Genomic DNA, 26,875 nt, shown 5'->3' on the forward strand with positions numbered 1-26,875 from the left:
TTCATTTTTTGTTATTTGGTTAGTTTACCATGTTAGTTAGTTACTCTTTATTAGATTGTAGTTATCATGTTACTTGTACTGTTAACTTTTCATTTTGTTTGATGTGTAAGGGGAAAAATTGTGAATGAAAAATTTCAATAAATTATATATATATATTTTTAAAAAACAATTGTTGTATGGATTCCGCCTGACAAAAAGAAATGCAGGAACTTCTTATGCAGAATATCCATTGGTCCTCTCACTGCACTATGTAAACATTTTCTAAAGGTGACCAACTATTACAAACATCCCCAGAATTCTGGCTTAAGAAAACTATTTAGCTTCAGGCAGTGGTTGCAGAACTAGAGGACATGAGTACAATCTAATGGAATGTGGAAAAATCATTTGGCTAGAACAACTAATGTATCATTTGACTCTTAAGAAAAAAACACTTGTAACATATCAAAGACGCAGATCAAATGTTGTGTGGAACAATGGCTTATTCAGATCATGGTTGCATCCGTGGAATTCTGCTTGTAAAAGCTGAACAATGTGGATGTGATATTGGACGAACTGTATAGTTCTACTAGATTACTCGAGGGGAGGGGTGGGACTGATTTCACAAGGTTGTTTGCCCTTCTGAATAGACTGGCATAGATTTAATACATATTCCTCATCATGCTTAATATCCAGAGGGCAGAAAAACTGAATGACCTGGTGTGATTCTTGGGTCAGTGTGCAGTTTGATATTTTTAGGTAGCAAAATGATTTAAAATTCAGTATAGTCCTCCAGTTAACTTGGCCAGAATATCTCACTTTGCCCACTATTATGTGCTGAGGAGCAGATTCCAGTGCAGCAATGATTGATTGTTAAATTTGGGTCCCATGCTCCAAGGTTAGGGAAGGAGAGCAAACAAATGAGCAGAGTAACGATTAGAATCATTAACCCTGCCGAATAGCACCTGTATGCGGATGCAAGACTAGAATGACAATGATGCCTTTCATGGGTTGAACCTCAAAGCTCAACAACCATTCAAGTGAGCTTGCTTCTTGCACTCCTTCCATTTGACCCATTGAGTCTGCACAACCTTTTGAAAGAGTACCTTATTTAGGCCCAATTCCCCGCCCTATCCCGGTAACCCCACCTAACCTGCACATCTTTGGGCCCTAAAGGGCAATTTAGCATGGCCAATCCACCTAACCTGCACATTTTGGACTGTGGGATGAAACGGGAGCAAACCCAAGCATACACGGGGAGAACGTGCAAACGTCACACGGACACCAAGGCTGGAATTGAACCCGGGTCCCTGGTGCTATGAGGCAACAGTGCTAACCACTGTGCCGCCGTGCCCAAGTCAGTAGTGGGGGTGGGGGGGGAAGAGAATATACTTATGGTCTCTTGTCCCATCACTGTTTGAAGGTTTGTGAATTTCCTGGGATATGTTGCACTGAAAATCTACAAAGAATGTTAGTTCACCAAAAAAGGATTGAAAAATATCTGAAAATTCTGCTTTATTTTACAGTATTTATCCTTAATAGGCATTTGTGCATCACAGACAGTTTTTAATCATGAGAATCAGTGTCTCCATAACATATCCTTTTGGATTTTTGAAGTTTCTCTGAACTGCTGCCATTGTGACTGAGGGAATACTTTTGATTCAAATTGAAATCTTTTACATTTCTAGCCCAGACTGTTTTCATTGTGAAGAAGCTTCCTGATCAAAATGATGTACTGTTTGCAAGCCTGCTTTTGGTGAATATATTCTGCAGCAATGCCACTTGTCAATCAGAAAACTGCACCTGGAACTTAATTGAGTTTTAAGAGCTGATTTTGCATCAAAGATTTATTAACAAGAGAAAGAAAGTGCAAGAAAAATGATCGAAAGTGTTGAGGGAGGTTAGTAACAGAAATATACTGCTGGAACACATTTGCAATAGAATGTAAGACATGTCATTATATAAACAAACCACATTTTAAAGGAAAAAGCAAATTACTGTGGATGTTGGAATCTGAAACAAAAACAGAAAATGCTGGGAAATGTGAGCAGGTCTGACAGCATCTGTGGAGGGAGAAGAAGTTAACGTTTCAAAGTCTAGATGACAATTTGTCAAAGTTTTGATGAAGAGTTATCCAGACTCGAAACGTTAGCTCTCTTCCCACAGTTTAAAGAAGCTGTGGGCACTAAGAAAAGAAAGAAAACACTAGAAAAACTGTGTATAGATCAACTTTAGAAGTTTATGTGCTGCTTTGATTTCAAAGTAAGAATTTTTACTGGAGTGCTTTAAAAATAAAAATAAAAAATTGTGGTCAAATTCTTTTTTATCAAATGGAGAAGAAACCAAAAAAATTGAATGGAGAGAGCAAGGTGTTGGAGGGAGAATGTGTGACAGGAAAATCCAGCAGAAAGTGATCAGAAATGGTTGAATCGTAAAAATGTGACCCAAGAAAAGACTGGGAAAGAGTGAGTAATAGGATAGCAACTGACTACAGCACCTGAGTGCTAACCTTTAACCAATGTGCACTTCCATTGCAGAGTTGAGACCAATCCTTTAAACCAGCAGTTAATGACAAACTTCTGATATGAGAAAACCTCTCTGCCTTTCTGTTATTGTCTACAACTATATACTAATTTGATGAATTATACATTTAAGACTGCATTCTCCATTAAAATGGAGGTATAATGTTGCATTTTAATCTTGGACTCAAGACGCCATTCTGAAATTGTTTTCCTGGCTTGTCAAGACCACACGGGACTAAATTACGGCCTTAGTGCCTACTTCCAAAAATACGTCATTCCACAGCTTGCATAACACAATTTCACTGCTGCTGCACCCCTGTTAGCAGTGCTGCCTCTGAACAAAGACCAACACCACTACTTTTTTCAAATGAGGCTGTCAGTCAATCATCATCCAGGAAATGACATGATTTTGTCACATGATCTCTTGCATTTTGATATGGAGATAACAAAATATTACAAGGACTAGTTATGTATATGGTTGAAAACTTCTTAAAAATAGAAACTAGGAACAGGAGTAAGCCGCTTGGCTCTTCGAACCTGCTCTGCCATTCAATATGTTTTTGGTTGACCCTCTATCCCAATGCCATATTCCCACATTTTCCCCATGCCCCTTGATGCCATTAAAATCTAAAAAAGTATCTATCTCTTTCTTGAATTTATTCAGTGACTTATCCTCCACAGTCTTCTCTGGTAAAGAATTCCACAGGTTCACTACCTTTTGAATGAAGACATTTTTCCTCCTCTTAGTCCTAAATGGTCTACCCCGTATCTTGAGAATGTGAACCCTGGTTCCAGATTCCCCTACTGGGGAAAATGTCCTCCCTGCATCTGTTCTGTCCAGCCCTGTTAGAATTTTATAAGTTTCAATCAGATCTCCTCTCTATATTTCTAAACTCGAGTGAATCTTGGCCGAGTTCATCCAATCTCATCTCTTAGGACAGTGCAACCAACTCCTGTATCAGCCTATGAACCTCCTCTGCAATCCCCTATGACAAGCATATCCTTTCTTAGGTAGGGAGACCAAAATTGCACATAGTACTCCAGATGTTGGCTCATCAAGGCCCTGTTTAGCTACAGTAAGACATCCTTATTTAATGATGGTATCAATTGACGTTTGTTCAATTATCTCAGTCCCGTTCCATTTGGCAGTGTGCTATCAGTGGTATTCCAGTCCCTGCTGTCACACTCTAATATAAAGCAGGCAAACTGTTTTCCATGCCTCTGGTAATTGACGTCTGCCAGAGGAAACAAGTCTTTTCTATCTACTCTATCTAGGCCCTTCATAATTTTGGACACCTCAATCAAGGCACCCCTCAGCCTCCTCTGCTATGAGGAAAACAAGCCTAGCCTACGTAAATTCTGCTCATAGCTGCAATTCTCGAGACCTGGCAAAGTTCTTGTTAATCTCTCCTGTACTCTTTTTAGAGCAATTACGTATTTTCAATACTCCTCCAAGCTTTTGAATTTTGTTGCGACTTTCTTTTTCTGTTTTATCTTGACTTGTATACTTCTAGATGGCTCTGGATGTGCAAGTACTACCCATTTTCTTTGTGAGATTGTGCCTGCACTGTGCCCATATTGGTGTTGACTGACTTTCTTTCAAGTAGCTGTATCCAGTCCACTTTCACCCGATCATCTCTCTGTTTTGTAATATTTGTCTTTCCCCAATTTAGAACTTCTACTCCTGTTCCATCTTTATCCTTTTCGATAATTATGCTAAATCTAACCATATTATGGTCACCCACTGCTATTCATTGACTTCCCCAGCTTCATTTCCTAAAACTAAATCTAGAAATGTGCTCCCTCTTGTTGGGCTTGTTACGCACTGGCTACAGAAGTTCTATTGAATGCAGTTTAAGAATTTTGCGCCCTTTGTGCCTTCACACTTTTCATATCCCAGTTAATAGTAGAGTAGTTGGAAGTCCCCAACTATTACTGTCCTATTATTCTTGCACTCAGAGATTTACCTGCATATTTGCTCTTCTATCTCCCTCTCACTTTTTGGTGGTCTGTAATGTGCTCCTAGTAGTGCCACTGCCCCCTTTAAAAATGTATTTCTGACCTCAACCTATATGGCCTCATTTGATCTTTCATTTAGTATATCATCAATCCTCATAGCTGTAATTGATTACTAATCCGGGCGCAGGTTTCCTCACACAAGTTCCAAAAGATGTGCTATTAGGTAATTTGGACATTCTGAATTCTCCCTCGGTGTACTCGAACAGGCGCCGGAAGTGGCAACTAGGTGCTTTTCACAGTAACTTCATTGCAGAATTAATGTAAGCCTACCTGTGACAATAAAGATTATTATCATTATAACCAATAATGCTACAACCCACTTTTTTAGCCTCCCCTAACCTGTCTGAACACCCTTTCTCCAGAGACGTTGAGCTGCCAATTTTTGCCCCACTTTCAGCCAAGTTTCCATTACAGCAATAATGTATGCTGCCATGTGTCTATCTGTGCCTTCAGTTCATTGGCTTTGTTTGTATATTCCTTGCCTTTAAATATATACCTTTTAACACTGCCAAATTCCTGTGCTGAAAACTTCTTTTTTTCTTTAAATTATTTTTATTTAGATTTTTATCAAAACATAATTTTTGCATAACCATTAACAACATTTAACAAAACAAGGTAAGCATTAACATTATATAAAGAAAAAATACCCAACGTTCCCCCCCCCCCCCCCCCCCCCGATTGGTGCTGCTGCTGACATTTTAGTGCTCTCATAAAAAGTCGAGGAACGGCTGCCACCTCCGAGAGAACCCCGTCATGGACCCTCTCAAGGCAAACTTTATTTTCTCGAGACTGAGAAACCCAGCCATGTCATCAATCCAGGTCTCCACACTCGGGGGTTTCGAGTCCCTCCACATTAAAAGGATCTGTCTCCGGGCGACCAGGGAGGCAAAGGCCAAGACCTCGGCCTCTTTCGCTTCCTGAACTCCTGGTTCGTCTGACACACCAAAGATCGCTATCTCTGGATGCGGCACCACCCGCGTGTCTAGGATCTTAGACATTGCCTTAGCGAATCCCTGCCAGAATCCTTTAAGAGCTGGATATGCCCAGAACATATGGACATGGTTCGCTGGGCTTCCCGCACACCTCGCACATCTATCCTCAACCCAAAAAAACTTGCTCATTCTCGCTGCCGTCATGTGTGCCCGATGGACCACCTTAAACTGAATTAAGCTAAGCCTGGTACATGATGAGGAGGCATTAACCCTGCATAGGGCATCAGCCCACAGGCCCGCATCCAGCTCCGCACCTAGCTCCTCCTCCCACTTGCCCTTAAATTCCCCCACTGGGGCTTCCTCTGTCTCCTGTAGTTCTTGGTAGATGTCCGACACCTTCCCCTCCCCTACCTAGGTGCTGGAGACCACCCTATCTTGTATCCTATGTGGGGGTAGCAATGGAAATGTCACCACCTGTTTTTTAAGAAAGGTGCATACTTGAAGGTATCTGAAGGCATTTCCAGGGGGCAAATTAAATTTCTCCTCTAGCGCTTTCAAGCTGGGAAAAGTCCCATCTATGAACAGGTCCCCCATCCTTTTAATAACTGCCCTATGCCAGCTTTGAAAACCTCCGTCCATCTTGCCCGGGACAAATCTATGATTGTTGTGTATCAGGGTCCAAACTAAGGCTCCTTCCACCTCCCTGTGCCTTCTCCACTGACCCCAGATCCTTAGTGCCGCTGCCACCACCGGACTTGAGGAGTAGCGCGCCGGCGAGAACGGCAGAGGTGCCGTTACGAGTGCCCCTAAACTGGTGCCTTTGCATGAGGCCGCCTCTAACCGCTCCCATGTTGACCCCACCCCCAATATCCATTTCCTAATCATGGCTATTTGCCCATACAAATCCCAAAATGATCTTGTTTACCCGCTTAAAGAAGGACTTAGGGATGAAGATGGGAAGGCACTGGAAGACAAACAAAAATCTGGGGAGGACTGTCATCTTAACGGTCTGCACCCTCCCCGCTAGAGAAAGCGGGAGCATGTCCCACCGTTTAAAGTCCCCCTCCAGCTGCTCTACCAGCCGGGATAAGTTAAGCTTGTGGAGGGCATCCCAGTTCCGAGCCACCTGTATACCTATGTACCGAAAGCTCTTCTCCACCATCTTAAGCGGCAGCTCTCCCAATCTCTTCTCTTGCCCTTTAGCTTGGATCACGAACATCTCGCTTTTCTTCTCGTTTAATTTGTACCCTGAAAAATTGCAGAAGTCCCTCAAAATCTGCATGACCTCCCCCATCCCCTCTAGTGGGTCCGAAATATACAGGAGCAGATCATCCGCATAAAGCGAGACCCGGTGCCCCCCCCCCCCCCCAAACCAACCTCTGACAACGGCTCTATTGCAAGGATGAATAATAACGGGGAGAGGGGGCACTCCTGCCTCGTCCCTCGATGGAGCCTAAAATATTCCGACCTCACCCTGTTCGTGCATACACTTGCTACGGGGGCCTGATAAAGTAGTTGGACCCACCCTATGAATCCCCCACCGAATCCAAACCTTCTTCATGTTTCCCACAGGTACTCCCATTCCATCCGGTCAAAGGCTTTCCCTGCATCCATCGCAGCCACTACTTCTGCCTCCCCTCCTTCTCAGGGCATCATAATAATATTTAGGAGCCTCCGTACATTGGAGTTCAGTTGCCTGCCCTTAACAACGCCTGTCTGATCCTCCCCTATCACTTCTGGGACACAGTCCTCAATTCTGGCGGCCAAAATCTTGGCCAGCAATTTGGCATCCACGTTCAAGAGCGATATCGGTCTATAGGACCCACATTGTAGCGGATCTTTCTCCCGTTTGAGAATGAGTGAAATCGAAGCCTGTGACATTGTTGGGGGGAGGATTCCTCTTTCTTTAGCTTCGTTAAAGGACCTTAACAGGAGTGGACTCAACAGTTCCGAAAATTTATTGTAGAATTCTACAGGATAGCCTTCCGACCCCCGGGCCTTGACAACTGCATACTCCATAGGACCTTAACAATCTCCTCCAACTCTATCGGGGCCCCCGTCCCTCCACCAGGTCCTCGTCCACCTTTGGAAACCTCAATTGGTCCATGAATTGCTTCATCCCTTCTCCTCCCGCTGGGGGTTCTGATTCATACAGTTTACCATAAAACAGCCTAAAGACTTTGTTCACCCACTCTGGGTCCAAGACTGTGTTACCATCTTTATCCTGAACTTCCCCAAATTCCCTGGCCGCCTCCCTCCTACGAAGTTGGTGCGCCAGCATTCTACTCGCTTTCTCCCCATATTCATAGACTGCCCCTTTTACCTTCCTCAGCTGTGCTACCGCTTTCCCTGTGGTCAGCAGATCAAACTCCGCCTGCAGTCTCCGGCGCTCCTTCAATAGCCCCGTCTCGAGGGTCTCCGCGCAACTCCTGTCTACTCTGAGTATCTCCTCAACTAGCTTCTCTCCCTCCACTCTTTCTTTCTTCTCCCTATGGGATCTGATAGAAATTAACTCCCCTCAAATTACTGCCTTCAGAGTCTCCCAAACCGTAGTCGCCGTTACCTCCCCGTATCATTTATTTCCAAGTAGTTTTGAATGTTCCTCTTTATCCACCCACAAACCTTGTCATCTGCTAGCAGTCCCACATCATGCCTCCAGAATGGGCGCTGCCGTCTCTCTTCACCAAGTCGCAAGTCCACCCAGTGCGGAGCATGATCAGAGACTGCAGTGGCCGAATATTCTGTCCCCTCCACCCTTGGGATTAACGCCCTGCTCACAACAAAAAAATCTATACGAGAATAGACTTTGTAGACGTGGGAGAAAAAAGAGAACTCCTTCGCCCTCGGTCGAGCGAACCTCCATGGGTCTACGCCCCCCACCTGTTCCATGAAACCCCTCAGTTCCTTAGCCGCTGCTGGTCACTTTCCCGACCTGGACTTTGACCGGTCCAATACAGGGTCAATGACTGTGTTAAAGTCACCCCCATGATCAAATTATGTGAGTCTAAGTCCGGAATTTTACCCAGCATGCGTCTCATGAATTCCACGTCATCCCAGTTCGGGGCGTAGATGTTCACTAGCACCACCTGGGTCCCCTGCAGCTTCCCACTCACCATTCTGCATCTATCCCCTTTATCAGCCACAATACTCCCTGCCTCGAACGCCACCAGTTTACTGACCAGAATTGCCAGCCCTCTGGTCTTCGAATCCAGCCCCGAATGGAACACCTGGCCCACCCACCCCTTTCTCAGTCTTGTTTGATCTGCGAGTTTTAGATGCGTCTCCTGTATCATGGCTACGTCTGCCTTTAACCCCTTTAGGTGCAAGAACACGCAAGCCCTCTCGACTTGCCCATTCAGTCTCCCCACATTCCATGTGATCAGCCTGGACGGGGGGTTACCCCCCCACCTCCCCTCCCTGCCGACTAGCCATCCCCTTTTTTGGGCCAGCCACGAGCCCGCGTCTCCCGCTTACTCGAGCCCTCCCATTGGAGGCCTCCCCCCGACTCCCCATCTGTTCCCCCAAGTTGGCTCCTTTTCTGTCAGCAAAGCAGCACCCCCCCCCCCCCCCCCCCCCCCAACAGCCCCACGATCCCAATCCCCCAAGTCAAGCACCAGCTTAACACTAACTCTCCCCCCATTACGCTTCCGTGAGTCACCTGACCCATGCTGACCCCGGAAGCTCCCGCCTCTGTCTCCGATCATCCTGTTGCCTCATTATTCGGGCCCCTCCCTTCCTATGGAAAGCCCAATTTAACTGCCTTTACAGCCCCCAAAGAGTATTTTCCACCCCCCCCCCCCCCCCCATCCAGTGAAACAAACAAAAAACAAGCCCCGGGCGCTAACCGGGCCCCACAAAAGAAATGGCTCCAGATGCCTGAAGAGCAGCCCTAAGTATAGGGCCTCTTTCTCCCCTCTGTGGCCGAACTCCACAAAAGCCGAGAACATGGCCAGAGAAACAGGGAACAAAAAGGGAAACAACATAACATAGCTCCCCCCGGCTATCAAACAATTAACATTACTCCCAATCTTATGTTAGGACAGCATCATGTTACCCATCCCCACCAGAGCGTTTCTTCCCAGTGTGGCTGTCCTTTAGCTTGAGTCCAACTTTTCCTGTTTAATAAATGTCCATGCCTCGTCCGGTGTATCAAAGTAGTGGTGACAATCTTTTTTATTTTTTTTTAAAATATTTTATTGAAAATTTTTGGCCAACCATCACAGTACATTGTGTACCCTTTACACAGTAATATCACAATATAAATAACAATGGCCAGTTTTATAAACAAGAAATAAATAATATATAAACAAAACAAAACTAAATGGCAACTGCCTTGTCCCAGATAAATATTCTCCAAAAATATGTTTTAACCATCCAATATACAATTATCTATAACAACAACCTATACATATTATACTTATATACTTATATATTAACATCCCTGAGAATCCCTCTGGTTCCTCCCCGCCCCCCCGCTCCCCCCGCTCCCCCCCCCCCCCCCCCCCCCCCTGGGTTGCTGCTGCTGTCTTCTTCTTTTCCATTCCCTCTATCTTTCTGTGAGGTATTCGACGAACGGTTGCCACCGCCTGGTGAACCCTTGAGCCGATCCCCTTAGGACGAACTTAATCCGTTCCAGCTTTATAAACCCTGCCATGTCATTTATCCAGGTCTCCACACCCGGGGGCTTGGCTTCCTTCCACATCAACAGTATCCTGCGCCGGGCTACTAGGGACGCAAAGGCCAAAACATCAGCCTCTTTCGCCTCCTGCACTCCCGGCTCTTCTGCAACCCCGAATATAGCCAACGCCCAGCTTGGTTCGACCTGGACCCCCACCACCTTCAAAAGCACCTTTGTCACCCCCACCCAAAACCCCTGTAGTGCCGGACGTGACCAGAACATGTGGGTGTGATTCGCTGGGCTTCTCGAGCATCTCGCACACCTATCCTCTACTCCAAAAAATTTACTGAGCCGTGCTCCAGTCATATGCGCCCTGTGTAACACCTTAAATTGTATCAGGCTTAGCCTGGCACACGAGGACGATGAGTTTACCCTACTTAGGGCATCAGCCCACAGCCCCTCCTCAATCTCCTCCCCCAGCTCTTCTTCCCATTTCCCTTTCAGCTCATCTACCATAATCTCCCCCTCGTCCCTCATTTCCCTATATATGTCTGATACCTTACCGTCCCCCACCCATGTCTTTGAGATCACTCTGTCCTGCACCTCCTGCGTCGGGAGCTGCGGGAATTCCCTCACCTGTTGCCTCGCAAAAGCCCTCAGTTGCATATACCGGAATGCATTCCCTTGGGGCAACCCATATTTTTCGGTCAGCGCTCCCAGACTTGCAAACGTCCCATCTACAAACAGATCTCTCAATTGTTCTCCCCGGAGCAAACCTATGATTATTTCTTATCGGGGACCACACCGAGGCTCCCGTCTTTCCCCTATGCCGTCTCCATTGCCCCCAAATTTTCAGAGTAGCCACCACCACCGGGCTTGTGGTGTATTTCTTCGGTGAGAACGGCAACGGCGCCGTCACCATGGCTTGTAGGCAAGTCCCCCTACAGGACGCCTTCTCCAATCTCTTCCACGCCGCTCCCTCCTCCTCTCCCATCCACTTACATACCATTGAGATGTTGGCGGCCCAGTAGTACTCACTCAGGCTCGGTAGCGCCAGCCCCCCCCTATCCCTACTACGCTGCAAAAATCCCTTCCTCACTCTCGGGGTCTTCCCGGCCCACACAAAACTCATGATACTCTTCTCAATCCTTTTGAAAAAAGCCTTCGTGATCACCACCGGGAGGCACTGAAACACAAAGAGGAATCTCGGGGGGACCACCATTTTAACCGCTTGTACCCTCCCTGCCAGTGACAGGGATACCATGTCCCATCTCTTGAAGTCCTCCTCCATCTGTTCCACCAACTGCGTTAAGTTTAACCTATGCAATGTACCCCAATTCTTGGCTATCTGGATCCCCAAGTAGCGAAAGTCCCTTGTTACCTTCCTCAGCGGTAAGTCCTCTATTTCTCTGCTCTGCTCCCCTGGATGCACCACAAACAGCTCACTTTTCCCCATGTTCAGCTTATATCCTGAAAATTCTCCAAACTCCCCAAGTATCCGCATTATCTCTGGCATCCCCTCCGCCGGGTCTGCCACATACACCAATAAATCGTCCGCGTAAAGAGATACCCGGTGTTCCTCTCCTCCCCTGAGTACTCCCCTCCACTTCCTGGAACCCCTCAATGCTATTGCCAGGGGCTCAATCGCCAGTGCAAACAATAACGGGGACAGAGGACATCCCTGCCTCGTCCCTCTATGGAGCCGAAAATACGCAGACCCCCGTCCATTCGTGACCACGCTCGCCATCGGGGCCCTATACAGCAGCTGTACCCATCTAATATACTCATCTCCAAAGCCAAATCTCCTCAACACCTCCCACAAATAATCCCACTCCACTCTATCAAATGCTTTCTCGGCATCCATCGCCACCACTATCTCCGCTTCCCCCTCTGGTGGGGGCATCATCATTACCCCTAGCAGCCTCCGTATATTCGTATTCAGCTGTCTCCCCTTCACAAACCCAGTTTGGTCCTCATGGACTACCCCCGGGACACAATCCTCTATCCTCATTGCCATTACCTTGGCCAGAATCTTGGCGTCTACATTTAGGAGGGAAATAGGTCTATAGGACCCGCATTGCAGCGGGTCTTTTTCTTTCTTTCGGAGAAGCGATATCGTTGCCTCCGACATAGTCGGGGGCAGCTGTCCCCTTTCCTTCGCCTCATTAAAGGTTCTCATCAGTATCGGGGCAAGCAAGTCCACATATTTCCTATAAAATTCGACTGGAAATCCATCCGGTCCCGGAGCCTTCCCCGCCTGCATACTCCTAATTCCTTTCACTACTTCCTCTATCTCGATCTGTGCTCCCAGTCCCCCCCTCTCCTGCTCCTCCACCTTAGGAAATTCCAGCCGGTCCAGGAAGCACATCATTCTCTCCTTCCCATCCGGGGGCCGAGCTTTGTATAATCTTTTATAGAATGCCTTGAATACTCCATTCACTCTCTCCGCTCCCCGCTCTATCTCTCCTTCCTCATCCCTCACTCCCCCTATTTCCCTCGCTGCTCCCCTTTTCCTCAATTGATGGGCCAGCAACCTGCTCGCCTTCTCCCCATACTCATACTGTACACCCTGTGCCTTCCTCAACTGTGCTTCTGCAGTACCCGTTGTCAGCAAGTCAAATTCTACGTGTAACCTTTGCCTTTCCCTGTACAGTCCCTCCTCCGGTGCCTCCGCATATTGCCTGTCCACCCTCAGATGTTCTTTCAGCAACCGCTCCCGTTCCCTACTCTCCTGCTTTCCTTTATGTGCCCTTATTGATATCAGCTCCCCTCTAACCACTGCCTTCAGTGCCTCCCAGACCACTCCCACCTGGACCTCCCCGTTATCATTGAGTTCCAAGTATTTTTCAATGCACCCCCTCACCCTTAGACACACCCTTTCATCTGCCATTAGTCCCATGTCCATTCTCCAGGGTGGACGCCCTTCTGTTTCCTCCCCTACCTCCAAGTCTACCCAATGTGGAGCGTGATCCGAAATGGCTATAGCCGTATACTCCGTCCCCCTCACCTTCGGGATCAACGCCCTTCCCAAGACAAAAAAGTCTATTCGCGAATAAACTTTGTGGATATGGGAGAAAAACAAAAACTCCTTACTCCTAGGTCTGCTAAATCTCCACGGGTCTACTCCTCCCATCTGCTCCATAAAATCTTTAAGCACCTTGGCTACAGCCGGCCTCCTTCCAGTCCTGGATCTCGACCTGTCCAGCCCTGGCTCCAGCACCGTATTAAAATCTCCCCCCATTACCAAGCTTTCCCATCTCTAGGTCCGGGATGTGTCCTAGCATGCGCCTCATAAAATTGGCATCATCCCAGTTCGGGGCATATACGTTTACCAAGACCACCGCCTCCCCCTGTAATTTGCCACTCACCATCACGTATCTGCCCCCGCTCTCCGCCACTATGGTCTTTGCCTCAAACATAACCCGCTTCCCCACTAGTATTGCCACCCCCCTGTTTTTCGCATCTAGCCCCGAATGAAACACCTGCCCCACCCATCCTTTGCGTAGTCTAACCTGGTCTATAAGTTTCAAGTGCGTCTCTTGTAACATAACCACGTCTGCCTTAAGTTTCTTAAGGTGTGCGAGTACTCGTGCCCTCTTTATCGGCCCGTTCAGCCCTCTCACATTCCACGTGATCAACCGGGTTGGGGGGCTTTTTACCCCCCCCCCTTGTCGATTAGCCATCCCCTTTTTCCAGCTCCTCACCCGGTTCCCACGCAGCTGTGTCCCCCCCAGGCGGCGCCCCCCCACCCACCCCACCCCATTCCGGCTCCCCCCTCTCCCCAGCAGCAGCAACCCAGTAACTCCCCCCCCCCCACCCCCCCCCCCCCCCCCCCACTAGATCCCCCACTAGCGTAATTACACCCCCCATGTTGCTCCCAGAAGTCAGCAAACTCTGGCCGACCTCGGCTTCCCCCCGTGACCACGGCTCGCACCATGCGAAGCCCCCTCCATCCTGCTTCCCTATTCCCGCCATGATTATCATAGCGTGGGAACAAAGCCCGCGCTTCCCTTTTGGCCCCGCCCCCCATGGCCAACGCCCCATCTCCTCCACCTCCCTCCCTCCCTCCACCACCACCTGTGGAAGAGAGAAAGGTTACCGCATCGCAGGATTAATAACATAAGACTCATCTTTCCCCCCCCTTTTTCCCCCCTCTTTGCCCCCCCATACTCGCCCCACCACTTTGTTTCAAACGTTCTTTTTTAGTAACCCGCTTATTCCAGTTTTTCTTCCACAATAAAAGTCCATGCCTCATCCGCCGTCTCAAAGTAGTGGTGCCTCCCTTGATATGTGACCCACAGTCTTGCCGGTTGTAGCATTCCAAATTTTATCTTCTTTTTGTGAAGCACCGCCTTGGCCCGATTAAAGCTCGCCCTCCTTCTCGCCACCTCCGCACTCCAGTCTTGATATACGCGGATCACCGCGTTCTCCCACCTACTGCTCCGAGTTTTCTTTGCCCATCTAAGGACCATCTCTTTGTCCTTAAAACGGAGGAATCTCACCACTATGGCTCTATGAATTTCTCCTGCTCTCGGTCCTCGCGCCATCACTTGGTATGCTCCCTCCACCTCCAGCGGACCCGCGGGGCCTCCGCTCCCATTAATGAGTGCAGCATCGTGCTCACATATGCCCCGACGTCTGCTCCTTCTACACCTTCAGGAAGACCAAGAATCCTTAAATTATTCCTCCTCGCGTTATTCTCCAGAACCTCCAATCTTTCCACACATTGTTTATGGTGTGCCTCGTGCATCTCCGTCTTCACCACCAGGCCCTGTATATCGTCCTCGTTCTCGGCAGCCTTTGCCTTCACGACCCAAAGCTCCCGCTCCTGGGTCTTCTGCCCGTCCTTTAGCCCTTCGATCGCCTGTAATATCGGGGCCAACAGCTCCTTCTTCATCTCCTTTTTAAGCTCTTCCACGCAGCGTTTCAAAAACTCGTGTTGTTCAGGGCCCCATATTAAACTGCCACCTTCCGACGCCATCTTGGTTTTTGCTTGCCTTCCTTGCCGCTGCTCTAAAGGATCCACCGCAATCCGGCCACTTTCCTCTCCTTTTTCCATCCGTATCCAGGGGGGATTCCCTTCTGGTTTACCGCACAGTGCTTTTAGCCGTTAAAATTGCCGTTGGGGCTCTTATTAAGAGCCCAAAAGTCCGTTCCACCGGGAGCTGCCGAAACGTGCGACTCAGCTGGTCATCGCCGCACCCGGAAGTCGTGGTGACAATCTTGATACGTGACCCAAAGCCTCGCCGGATGCAGCAGTCCGAACTTCACCCCTTTGTTGTGGAGGGCCGTCTTTGCCCGGTTGAATCCAGCGCGCCTCTTGACCAGTTCTGCTCCCAGGTCCTGGTAAATGCGAATTACGCTGTTCTCCCACCTGCTGCTCCGCTCCTTTTTAGCCCATCGCAAGACACGTTCCTTGTCTGAGAAGCGGTGAAATCGTACCACCATAGCCCTCGACGGTTCATTAGTTTTGGGCTTCCTTGCAAGGACTCTGTGTGCCTTGTCCAGTTCCAGAGGCCGAGGAAATGCCCCCGTCCCCATCAGGGTCCCCAGCACCGTGGTCACAAATGCACTCGCATCCGACCCCTCCGCACCCTCAGGGAGGCCCAGAATTTGCAGGTTTTGCCTCCTGGACCTGTTTTCAAGGTCTTCCAATCTCTCCTGCCATCTCTTATGCAAGGCATCATGTGCCTCCACCCTGACGGCCAGACCAAGTATCTCGCCTTCTTTACCCGAGACCTTTTTCTCGATCTCCTTGATCGCCTTCTCCTGCATCTTCTGAGTCTCAACCATCTTTTTCATTGAGGCCTTCATCGGGGCCAGCATCTCCGTTTTCAGGTCAGCAAAACAACTTCTAAGGAACTCCTGCTGTTCCCGCGACCACTGGGCCCACGCTGCCTGATCCGAGCCAGCCGCCATTTTGTGTTCCCGCGCCCGTTCCACCTGCTTCTCGGTATTCGCTTGTTTTGCCGTCCTACTCCTGGTCCCCTCCATAAACCGATGCGGGGAGCCTTCCAGCATTGTTTGCCTGCCGAATTCCGCCGAGGAAAAGCCGCTAAAACTCCTTATAAGGGCCCATTAGTCCGTTCGCGGCGGGAGCTGCCGATTTCGCGACCTACCCGCACATGGCCGCCACCGGAAGTCCATGCTGAAAACTTCTTAATCTTTACTTCTTCTAAATTGCATGTATAAGTTCTGTCGAGACATATATAGATAAATGATCCACCTGAAGTGTCTTTAGATCTCTTCTAATGGCATCCTTTGTACTCCATCACTGACTCTACTGTTAATTCATTCAGTTAGGTTGTTAAATGAAAAATGGACATCGAAGGTTGAGTCTTTCAGAGCCTTACCTTCTTTAAATAATGTTGGAAACAGAAGGCAATTATAACTGAATATTATTTAAACAAGGGAAGGCTCGTGGAAACATGACCTTCGAAATCCATTTTTCATTTAACAACCTAACTGAATGAATTAACTGTAGAGTCGGTGATGGAGTACAAAGGATGCTAGTTTTCTTTCAGCTTAACTATAATCCCTCCTAATTCCATGGACCTTTTCACACTCAGTCAACTGTGAGACAACTTATGAAATGCTTTTTGGAAGTCCAGTATAATAGTGTTTCACAAACTGACGGAACATAAATTTATACCTTTGGCTTCTCCCAGAACCCAAGTCGCTCTGCCACTTAGGTGTGTGGCTGGCCTGGAGGTGAGAGAGCGGCACTAAGTAAAGTTCACCGTACTAGCAGGGATGTAAAGTTTGAGTCGGGGATGGAGGCTGGTGGTGGACGTGACGGACAAGTTGTGTTCAGGCAATACTTGAACACCAATACTTGAGTAGAACAAGAGTAGCAGTGACCTGGGAGTTGTTGACAATGTTAGCCAAGTGACCAGTAACTGATTTGATTTGATTTATTATTGTCACATGTATTAGTATACAGTTTCTTGCATGCTGTACAAACAATGCGTACCGTACATAGGGAAGGAAGGAGAGACTGCAGAATATAATGTTACAGTTATAGCAAGGTGTAGAGAAAAGATCAACTTAATCCGAGGTAGGTCCATTCAAAAGTCTGATGGCAATGGGGAAGAAGCTGTTCTTGAGTCGGTTGGTACGTGACCTCAAACTTTGGTATCTTTTTCTTGACAGAAGAAGGTGGAAGAAAGTATGTCCGGGATGCGTGGGGTCCTTAATTATGCTGGCTGCCTTTCTGAGGCAGCGGGAATTGTAGACCGAGTCAATGGATGGAAGGCTGGTTTGCGTGATGGATTTGGCTACATTCACGACCTTTTGTAGTTTCCTGCAGTCTTGGGCAGAGCAGGGTCCATACCAAACTGTGATACAACCAGAGAGAATGCTTTCTATGGTGTATCTGTAGAAGTTGGTGAGAGTCGTAGCTGACATGCCAAATTTCCTTAGGCCTCTGAGAAAGTAGAGTCGTTGGTGCACTTTCTTAACTATAGTGTCTGCATGGGGGGACCAGGACAGGTTGTTGGTGATCTGTACACCTAAAAACGTGAAGCTCTCGACCCTTTCCACTTCGTTCCCATTGATGTAGACAGGGGCATGTTCTCCACTACGCCTCCTGAAGTCGATGACAATCTCCTTCGTTTTATTGACATTGAAGGAGAGAGTATTGTCGTCGCACCAGTTCACCAGATTCTCTATCTCATTCCTGTACTCTGACTCGTCATTGTTTGAAATCCGACCCACTACGGTGGTGTCATCAGCAAATTTGAAAATTGAGTTGGAGGAGAATTTGGCCACACAGTCATAGGTGTATAAGGAGTATAGTAGGGGGCTGAGGACACAGCCTTGTGGGGCACCGGTGTTGAGGATGATTGTGGAGGAGGTGTTGTTGCCTATCTTTACTAATTGTGGCCTGTGGGTTAGAAAGTTCAGGATCCAGTCGCAGAGGGAGGAGCCAAGACCAAGGCCACGGAGTTTGGAGATGTGTTTCGTAGGAATGATGGTGTTGAAGGCTGAGCTGTAGTCGATAAATAGGAGTCTGACATAGGTGTCTTTGTTATGTAGGTGTTCCAGGGTAGAGTGCAGGGCCATGGAGATGGCGTCTGCTGTGGGCCTGTTGCAGCGGTAGGCGAACTGTAGTGGATCAAGGCAATCCGGGAGGCTGGAGTTGACTCGTGCCATGACTAACCTTTCGAAGCACTTCATGATGATGGATGTCAGAGCCACTGGACGATAGTCATTAAGGCTGCTTGACTTTTTCTTGGTACAGGGATGGTGGTCGTCTTCTTGAAGCAGATAGGAACCTCAGATTGTTATAAAGAGAGGTTGAAGATGTCTGCAAATTCTCCCACCAGCTGATCCGCGCAAGACCCGAGTGCTCGTCTGGGTATCCCATCCGGGCCAGTGGCTTTCCATGGGTCGACCTTCGAGAAGGCTGCTCTGACATCTGCAGTGGTGATCTCAGATACAAGTTCATCCGCGGCTTCTGGGGTGGAGGGCTCGCTCTCGCTGACCTCTTGCTCAAAGCGGGCATAGAATGCGATGAGCTCATCAGGAAGGGGTGCGTTGGAGCCGACGATTTTACATGCCTTCATCTTGTAGCCTGTTGTATAGTTTTGAGAGCCAGAGGTGGAGTAAAGTACAAATTAGAGGGCAGGAGATGTATTGGATTTGTTGTCATGTTTTCAGTGAATTTGAGGCATAACCTAATACTCATAAGCAGAAATGTGGATATTTTTCAACAATCAGGTCAGAAAAATGCTCTGGTTCTTTTGCAACAACTGATGTTAAGCTGTACCAACCTGTAATTCACAGAGATGGCAACCCTTTCTTTAAAATGTGATAGGTGCCACTACATTTACTCCCCCCTTCCCCCCACCCCCACCACCACCCTGCCCTCCAGCTTCTCACTAGATACTTTATCTCTTAATAATTCCCTCCATTAATATTTATCTCTTTTAAGGGTCTGACACGGTGGTGCAGTGGTTAACACTGCTGCCTACGGCGCTGAGGACTCGGATTGAATCCCAGCTCTGGGTCACTGTCTGTGTGGAGTTTGCACATTCTCCCCGTATCTGCGTGGGCCTCACCCCCTCAACCCAAAGATGTGCAGGTTAGGTGGATTGGTCACGCTAAATTGCCCCTTAATTGGAAAAAAAATAATTGGGTATTCAAAATTTTTTTAAAAAATATTTATCTCTTTTACAACTGCCCAATTTCTTCATCATTATTTTGTGATTGGTAATAAGCTCCATTAAATGTACCTTCATGAAAAGATTAAAGAACCTTTTCCTAACCAGTAAGTTGTCCCCTGCTATTGTCTGTGTGAATAGTCAGTCTCATCTTCCAGACACCTTCCTGCTTTCCAGACTGACTTGGTTTTTCTATGTTTGGCTGTGCATCACCCCACACTGTACCTCCACACTGTGACCCATCCCCTGCTAAATTAGTTTAAACCCCACCCCACAACAGCACTTGCAAACCTCCCTGCAAGGATGTTGGTCCCATTCTGGTTCAGGTAAAAACCACCTGACTTGTACAGGTCCCATATTCCCCCAAAACAGATCCAGGAAACTAAAGCTCTCTCTCGCGCCATCTCTTCAGCCATGCATTGATGTGCTCTATCCTCCTATTCCTATACTCACTAGCATGTGGCACTGGTAGTAATCGAGAGATTACAGTCTTTGAGGTCCTGCTTTTCAAGCTGCGCCCTAGCTCCCTACATTCTTGCTGCAGGGCCTCATCCCTCTTTCTACATATGTAGTTGGTACCAATGTGAACCACGACCTCTGACTATTCACCCTCCCCCTTCATGATGCCCTGCAGCCGTTGAGTGACATCTTTGTTCCTGGCACCAGGGGGGCAACACACCGTCCTGGAGTCACATTTGCGGCCGCAGAAAACCCTGCCTGTATCCCTCACTATTGAGTTTCCAGCCAGCACGGTGGCGCAGTGGTTAGCACGGCTGTCACACGGCACCAAGGTCCCAGGTTTGATCCCGGTTCTGGGTCACTGTCCGTTGGAGTTTGAACATTCTCCCCGTGCTTGCGTGGGTTTCACCCCCACAACCCAAAGATGTGCAGTGTAGGTGGATTGGCCACGCTAAATTGCCTCTTAATTGGAAAAAATGAATTGGGTACTCTAAACTTATTTTTAAAAACTATTGAGTTTCCCACCACTATTGCTCTTCCACTCTTACTCCACCCCCCTTGTGCAGATAATGCAAACACAGTGCCGTTGACGTAGCTATGGCTGCACCTCCTAGAGGAACTGGCGCTCTCTCTCTCTCTTCCAACACAGAAAAATGGTTCTTGAGTGAGTTGCACCCTGGGCTTTCCTGCCTCCCTTCTTCTGACTGGTGGTCACCCTTTCCCTATCTGACTCTCCTTAATCTGCGGGGTGACCACGTTTAAAAGCGTGCTATCCACAAACCTCTCAGCCTCACAATGCACTGCGGTGCCTCCAACCGACGCTCAGGCTCCGAAACCCGGCTCTCAGGCAGGTCAAAGTGGTGGCACTTCCTGAAAATGTGGTCACCCTGACTGCAAGGAACGTCTAGGAATTCCCACATGCTGCAGGCTGTGCAAAACACAGGACAGAGCTCCCCAATCATACTTTTAGTTAAAAAGACTCTTATGTTAAAATTATTTAAGTTAATTTTTAGAAGCTAGAACTTTACTTAATATAGCATTAAATTTGAGAAAATCAATTTACCAATCAGCGCTCTCCCTTGCAGCCTCACTTCTGCTGCAGGGCAAGACCATTTTCAGTTCAATTCCAATTGTGCCCCAAATACACACACACACTCGATGTGTCTCCCAACTGCTCGTGCACGAATCTTACTATTTCTTTTGAAAAATATCTATAGCACCTCTTTATCTGTTTTTATATTTCTAGCCAGCTTTCCCTCATACTCTTAATTTTTCATTCCTTAATTAATCTTGTAGTCACTGTGCTGTATTTTAAATGTTGCCCCATTTTCTGACCAATTTTTCTTTGCACAATTATATGCTTTCTCTTTAAGTTTGGTACAGGTGGGTCTCACCCCCACAAAACAAAAATGTGCAGGTTAGGTAGACTGGCCACACTAAATTGGCCCTTAATTAGAAAGAATTAACGGCCGGAGCTTTCTGGCCATTCACGCTGGTGGGACCAGAAGGCGGACCCTCGCCATGGGTTTCCTGGCAGCGAGGGGTGCATTCAACGGAAATCCCGTTGACAACGGTGGGACCAGAAGATCCAGCTGTCAGCCAATGATGGGCTGCCTCCCACCACCGCAAAACCCCAGTGGATGGGGGTAAATCCTGCCCACAATATTTAACTTTTTAATTAACCATGAATGGTGAGTCCTCCCCTTGGAAATCTTTATTCTCGATGGAATGTAGCTATTCTGAATTGTCCCCTTAAATATCAGTCACTGCATCTCTATTGGCTTATCCCTTAACCCATGCACTCTCACTAACTCTAGTTTCATGCCTTCATAATTGCCCTTATTTAAGTTTAAAAAGAAGTCTTAGACACCCTCTCACTCAAACTGAATGTATTATTCAATATTATGATCCCTTCATGTAGGGGCATCTTTTCTATGAGGTTGTTAATTAATCCTATCTTGTGCACAATACCAGGTGCAGTATAACCAGCTCGCTGTTGGCCCCAGAATGTGCTGATCTAAGAAATTATACCGGAAACATTTTTTGAATTTGTCATCTGTACTACCTTTTCCCATCTGATTTTTCCAGTCTATATGTAGATTACAATCCCCCATGATAATCGCCATACCTTTTCCGACAAGCTCCTTTGACACCCCTTCCTACCGTGTGATTACTATTAGGAAGCCTGTACACCACTTCTACAACTGACTTCTTGCCTTCATCATTCCTCATCTCTCGCCAAACTGCTTCTGTATCCTGGTTTGCTGAACTTAGGCCATCTCTCCTCTTGTGCTAATGTTGTCTTTAGTTAACAGAGCCATCCCTCCACCTTTTCCTAAATTCCTATCCTTCCTTAAAGTCTCATACCCTTCAATATTTAGGTCGCAATATAAGCTGTCCTGCAGCCATGTCTCTGTAATGTCTGTTAGATGTATTTATTTACCTCCATTTACACCATCAATTAATCTGCTTTAATTTAAATGCTACGTGCAGTCAGATCAAAGCCTTATTTTTGTAACCTCTAGCCTTATCCCTTGATTTACTTTTAGATTTGTACTCTGTGCCCCTTCCTGTGACTGTCTGTTTATAATTTCCCATATTAATACCTTCAACTGTTACCTTATCTGTACTCTTTGATATACCACATCTGACATTTGATCCCTTGGCCCAATATTTGGTTTAAAACATTTTCTATTTGCCTAGTTATGTGGTTCGCAAGAACTGGTCCCAGCCTGGTTCAGGTGTAGCCCGTCCCAACAGTACAGCCCCCACTTTCCCCAGTACTGCTGCAAGTGCCCATGAACCAGAACCTACTTCTCCCCCACTAATCTCAGCCAAGTAATCACCTCTCAATTCTTATTTGCCCCATGCCAATTTGCCTGCAGTTCAGGTAATAATCCTCAGATTATTACATTTGAGGTTCTGCTTCTTAGTTTGGTGCCTATCTCCCCATACTGACTATGCAAACCTCTCTCCTTGTCTTGATCCTCCCCTTCCCACTGGGCAGATATCCTGAATTCTGGCATCAGGCCGGCAACACAACTGTCTGGACTCTCATTCTTTGCTGTTCCCTATACTGTTCCCTACTACCACTACGTTTCTATTTGCTCCCCCTGCTTGAATGGCTTCCTGTATCACGGTGCCATAGCTAGTCTGCTCATCCACCCTGCAGATCTTGGGCTGGATTCTCCGACCCCCCGCCGGGTCGGAGAATCGCCGGGGGCTGGCGTGAATCCCGCGCGGGGCGATCTGGCCCCGGGGGGTGCCCCCACGGTGGCCTGGCCCACGATCGGGGCCCACCGAACCGCGGGCGGGCCTGTGCCGTGGGGGCACTCTTTTCCTTCCGCCTTCGCCGTGGTCTCCACCATGGCAGAGGCGGAAGAGACCCCCTCCACTGCGCATGCACGGGGATGCCGTGAGCGGCCGCTGACGCTCCCGCGCATGCGCCGCCCGGCAATGTCATTTCCGCGCCAGCTGGCGGGGCACCAAAGGCCTTTCCCGCCAGCTGGCGGGGCAGAAATCAGTCCGGCGCGGGCCTAGCCCCTCAAGGTTAGGGCTCGGCCGCTCAATATGCGGAGGATTCCGCACCTTTGGGGCGGCGCGATGCCGGACTGATTTGCGCCGTTTTTGGCGCTGGTCGGTGGACATTGCGCCGATTACGGAGAATTTTGCCCTTTGTTTTCATCTACACAGGTTGCCAGCACCTCAAACCTGTTTTACAATTGCAAAGTCTGAGTATCCACCACTCCTGTCTGTTCATTCCCTTTACCTGCACCACTCATGGTCACAACCTCCTGTCCCTCAGCGCTGAATAGAATAGGTGTGACTGTCTCCTGGAACAAAGTATCCAGGTATATCTCCCCCTCTCTTATATTGTGCAGTGTCTGCAGTTCGATAATCTTGATCTGGAATTCCTCCAGCTGCTTACACTTCCTGCAGATCAGTTTGCCCTGCCTCACCCTGATATCCAAAAGCACCCACATTCCACAGTTGCAACATAACACCTGCCCTGCTATCATTACTAATGTTATTTAGGGGCAGCACGGTGGTGCAGTGGTTAGCACTGCTGCCTCACGCCGCTGAGGACCCTGGTTCAATCCCGGCTCTGGATCACTGTCCGTGTGGAGTTTGCACATTCTCTTGTGTCTGTGTGGGTCTAACCCCCACAACCCAAAGATGTGCAGGTTAGGCGGATTGGCCACTCTAACTTGCTCCTTCATTGGGAAAAAAAAGAATTGGGTACTTTAAAAAACTGTTTTAAAACTAATGTTATTTAGTTAATTTAAATACTTTCAGGTGGCGCAGTGGTTAGCACTGCTGTCTCAGAGCGCCGAGGGCCCGGGTTCGATCTCGGCCCCGGGTCACTGTCCATGGGGTGTTTGCACATTCTCCCCATGTCTGCGTGGTTCTCACCCCCACAACTCAAAGATGTGCAGGTTAGGTGGATTGGCCATGCTAAATTTCTCCTTAATTGAAAAAATTTAATACTTTCTTAATTAACTTTGAATAATTCCTGTATATTAGAATTTACTTTGCTGATTAAATACTAGTAGCACTTACTACTAAAAGTTAGATGTTTCTTAATGACACAGGTATGTGGTTTAGGAATTCCCTTCATTTCCTTGGTTCTTATCTGAAGTGTTCCCTTTATTTCTCTTTACTCCTGAATTCTGTCATTGTGGCCCAGTTTCAAACATGCTTTACTACAGGAATACAATCCATCTTTGCCTCTCAGTTAATGGGTGGAAAGTTTATAAACCACTTTTTTATTTGGCAATTTATATCCTCTATAAAAGAGAATGGAGTAAGCGTTCGTAACAAAAAGGGGAGAAAATTGTTCCATATCTGGGAATACACTACTGATTACTGCATCATATACACGGGAGTGAAAAGGATAGGGTGTGGTAGAATGGAGCACCTGGTCTGCCATTCTGAAAAACAAAGCATAGGGTGAGTGTGGGGTAGTCTAAACCTTTGGGGACATGGTTGCATGCCTGCTGGCCTAGTTATCCCACAATGGAAGATAGAGAGACACTTTCAGGGCGTCTGGGGAGGAGTGGGGCTGTCAGATTAGGTGCATCAGGAGAGGCTAGGAACACTTATTTACGTTCACCACACTTATGTTTTTGATTCCACTTGCCCTTTCTGGAGGAAAACATCGATCATAACATACAAACGTCGAATTCGGAGCAGGAATAGGCCACTCAGCCCCTGGAGCCTGCTCCACCATTCAATAGGATCACGGCTGATCTGATTGTAACCTCATTCAACCCCACATTCCCTGCTCACCCCTGATAATCTTTCACCCCCTTATTAGGTCCTGGGAGCAAGTCTGTTGCTGAAGCTAGCAGTCTTGTTTAGCAATGTTATTTATTTTTGCATTTGAGTATTTGCAATCCAAATTCAAGTTCTGCAAGAAAAATGGGTGATATGGCACAAAGGATTTGGCTGGTCGCCATTGCAGATGATTACATTGCAGATGTCACAATCACAATCACAAGACCTTACTGGTCTGAGATGCAATACTTGAGCTTTTGAGCAGGGTTTGTGTGCCAGATCAAGGTACAATAGAAACCACAATATATTCTGTGGAAGCATGGTGAGTGTCATTAAGTCTAGACAGAAATATTATTTTTCTGAAGGCCTATAGGGAGGTTAACACTCCAACACCAGTCTTTAATCAATTTCAACTGAGGTTTCCTGACCCTAGCCGCATCCTTTTCATCATGGATGTCCAAGCACTCTACACCTCCTCCTTCCACCAGGATGGCCTGAGGGCTCTTCTCCTCTTTGAATAGAGGCACAATCTGTACTTGTACTTTGCCCAATGAACTTTTTCTTGCATCAGATAACTTACCCTTTGGCTCCATTTACTTCCAAATAAAAGGTATTACTTTGGCAACCTGTATGGGCCCTAGAGTCCCCGCCCTTTTCCATATAATGTTACAATTAGGAGCAGGAGAGGGCCATTTGGCCCCTTGAGCCTGCTCTGCCTTTCAATAAAGTTGTGGCTGATCTGAGAATGACCTCAACTCCACATTCCCCCTACCCCTGATAATTCCTGACTCCCTTATCTATCTACTTCTGCCGTAAAAATATTCAATGACCCTGTCTCCACTGCTCTCTGGGGAAGAGAGTCACGAAGACTCTTGAGAAAGAAAGTTTCTTCCCACCTCCATCTTAAATGGATGACCCTTTATTTTTAAATTGTGTCCCCTGGAGACATCCTTTTAGCATCAACCCTGTAAACTGCCCTCAGGTTCTTCTATATTTCAATAGGATCACCTCTCATTTTTCTAAACTCCAAAGGATACAGGCCCAGCCCCCTTTATCATAAGATAACACCCATCCCAAGTATCAGTGGAGTGAACCTGTCCTCATCTGTTTCCAAAAATCATTTATATCCTCTCTTAAATAAGGAGACAAAAATTGTGCACAGTACTCCAAATATGGTCTTCCCAGTTCCCTGTACAACTGAAGCAAAATATCCATACTTTATATTCCATTCCCTTCGCCTTCCTAATCAGTTGTTGTACCTGCAGACTAAGGTTTTGTGATTCAGAACACCAAGCTCCCTCTATTGCTGAGAGTTCTGCAATCTCTCAATAATATGCTGCTTTTCTATTCTTCCTGCCAAGTTCACATTTCCTACCTTCTGCGTCTGCCAATTGTTTTGCCCACTCATATAACTCTATCGATGCTGGCTGCTTATGTCCTCTTCACAACTTACTTTTCTACCTATCTTTGTGTGATCAGCAAATTTAGCGACCATATATTCAGTCCCTATATCCAAATTAATAGTTGAGGCCTGGCACTAATCCCTGTGCTCCACTCATCACATCTTGCCAACCCAAAATGACCCATTTATGCCTAGGTTCTGTTTTCTGTTAGCTAATAAATCCTCCCATCCATGCTAATTATGCTACCCTCTACACCATGAGCGCTTATGTTGTGTAATAACTTTTGATGTGGCACTTTGTCAGATGCCTTCAGGAAATTTGAAATACAGTACATCAGGCATTGTCAAACTCGGGGGCGTGACCCGCGGGTGTTGGGAGGGTCGCGGAGCCTTCTGTCGCGGCGCTCTCGATCTCGCAAATCCGCGCACAACAGCCGCAGCAGCCGGCTTTTAAAAATGATGGCTGCGAGCGGCCTTCAAAATGTCCAGGACAGATTTTTAAAATT

The 26,875-nt window shown here is 47.3% G+C and overlaps 1 protein-coding gene across 2 annotated transcripts in view; it reads left to right on the plus strand.

The window, feature by feature from the left end:
• LOC140394318 (uncharacterized protein C16orf52 homolog B) overlaps positions 1-26,875 on the plus strand; it is a 145,477-nt gene that overhangs the window by 103,976 nt on the left and 14,626 nt on the right. Inside the window, exon 3 of one of the 2 annotated variants that reach the window (XR_011935849.1) lies at positions 1,665-1,876. The exons of the other annotated variant lie outside the window; for it this stretch is intronic. The gene's annotated coding sequence lies outside the window, so the exon portion shown is untranslated. The remainder of the gene's footprint in view (positions 1-1,664; positions 1,877-26,875) is intronic. 2 annotated transcript variants of the gene reach the window in all.

Source organism: Scyliorhinus torazame, chromosome 17, assembly GCF_047496885.1.
Source record: "Scyliorhinus torazame isolate Kashiwa2021f chromosome 17, sScyTor2.1, whole genome shotgun sequence".
Lineage (NCBI taxonomy): Eukaryota > Metazoa > Chordata > Chondrichthyes > Carcharhiniformes > Scyliorhinidae > Scyliorhinus > Scyliorhinus torazame.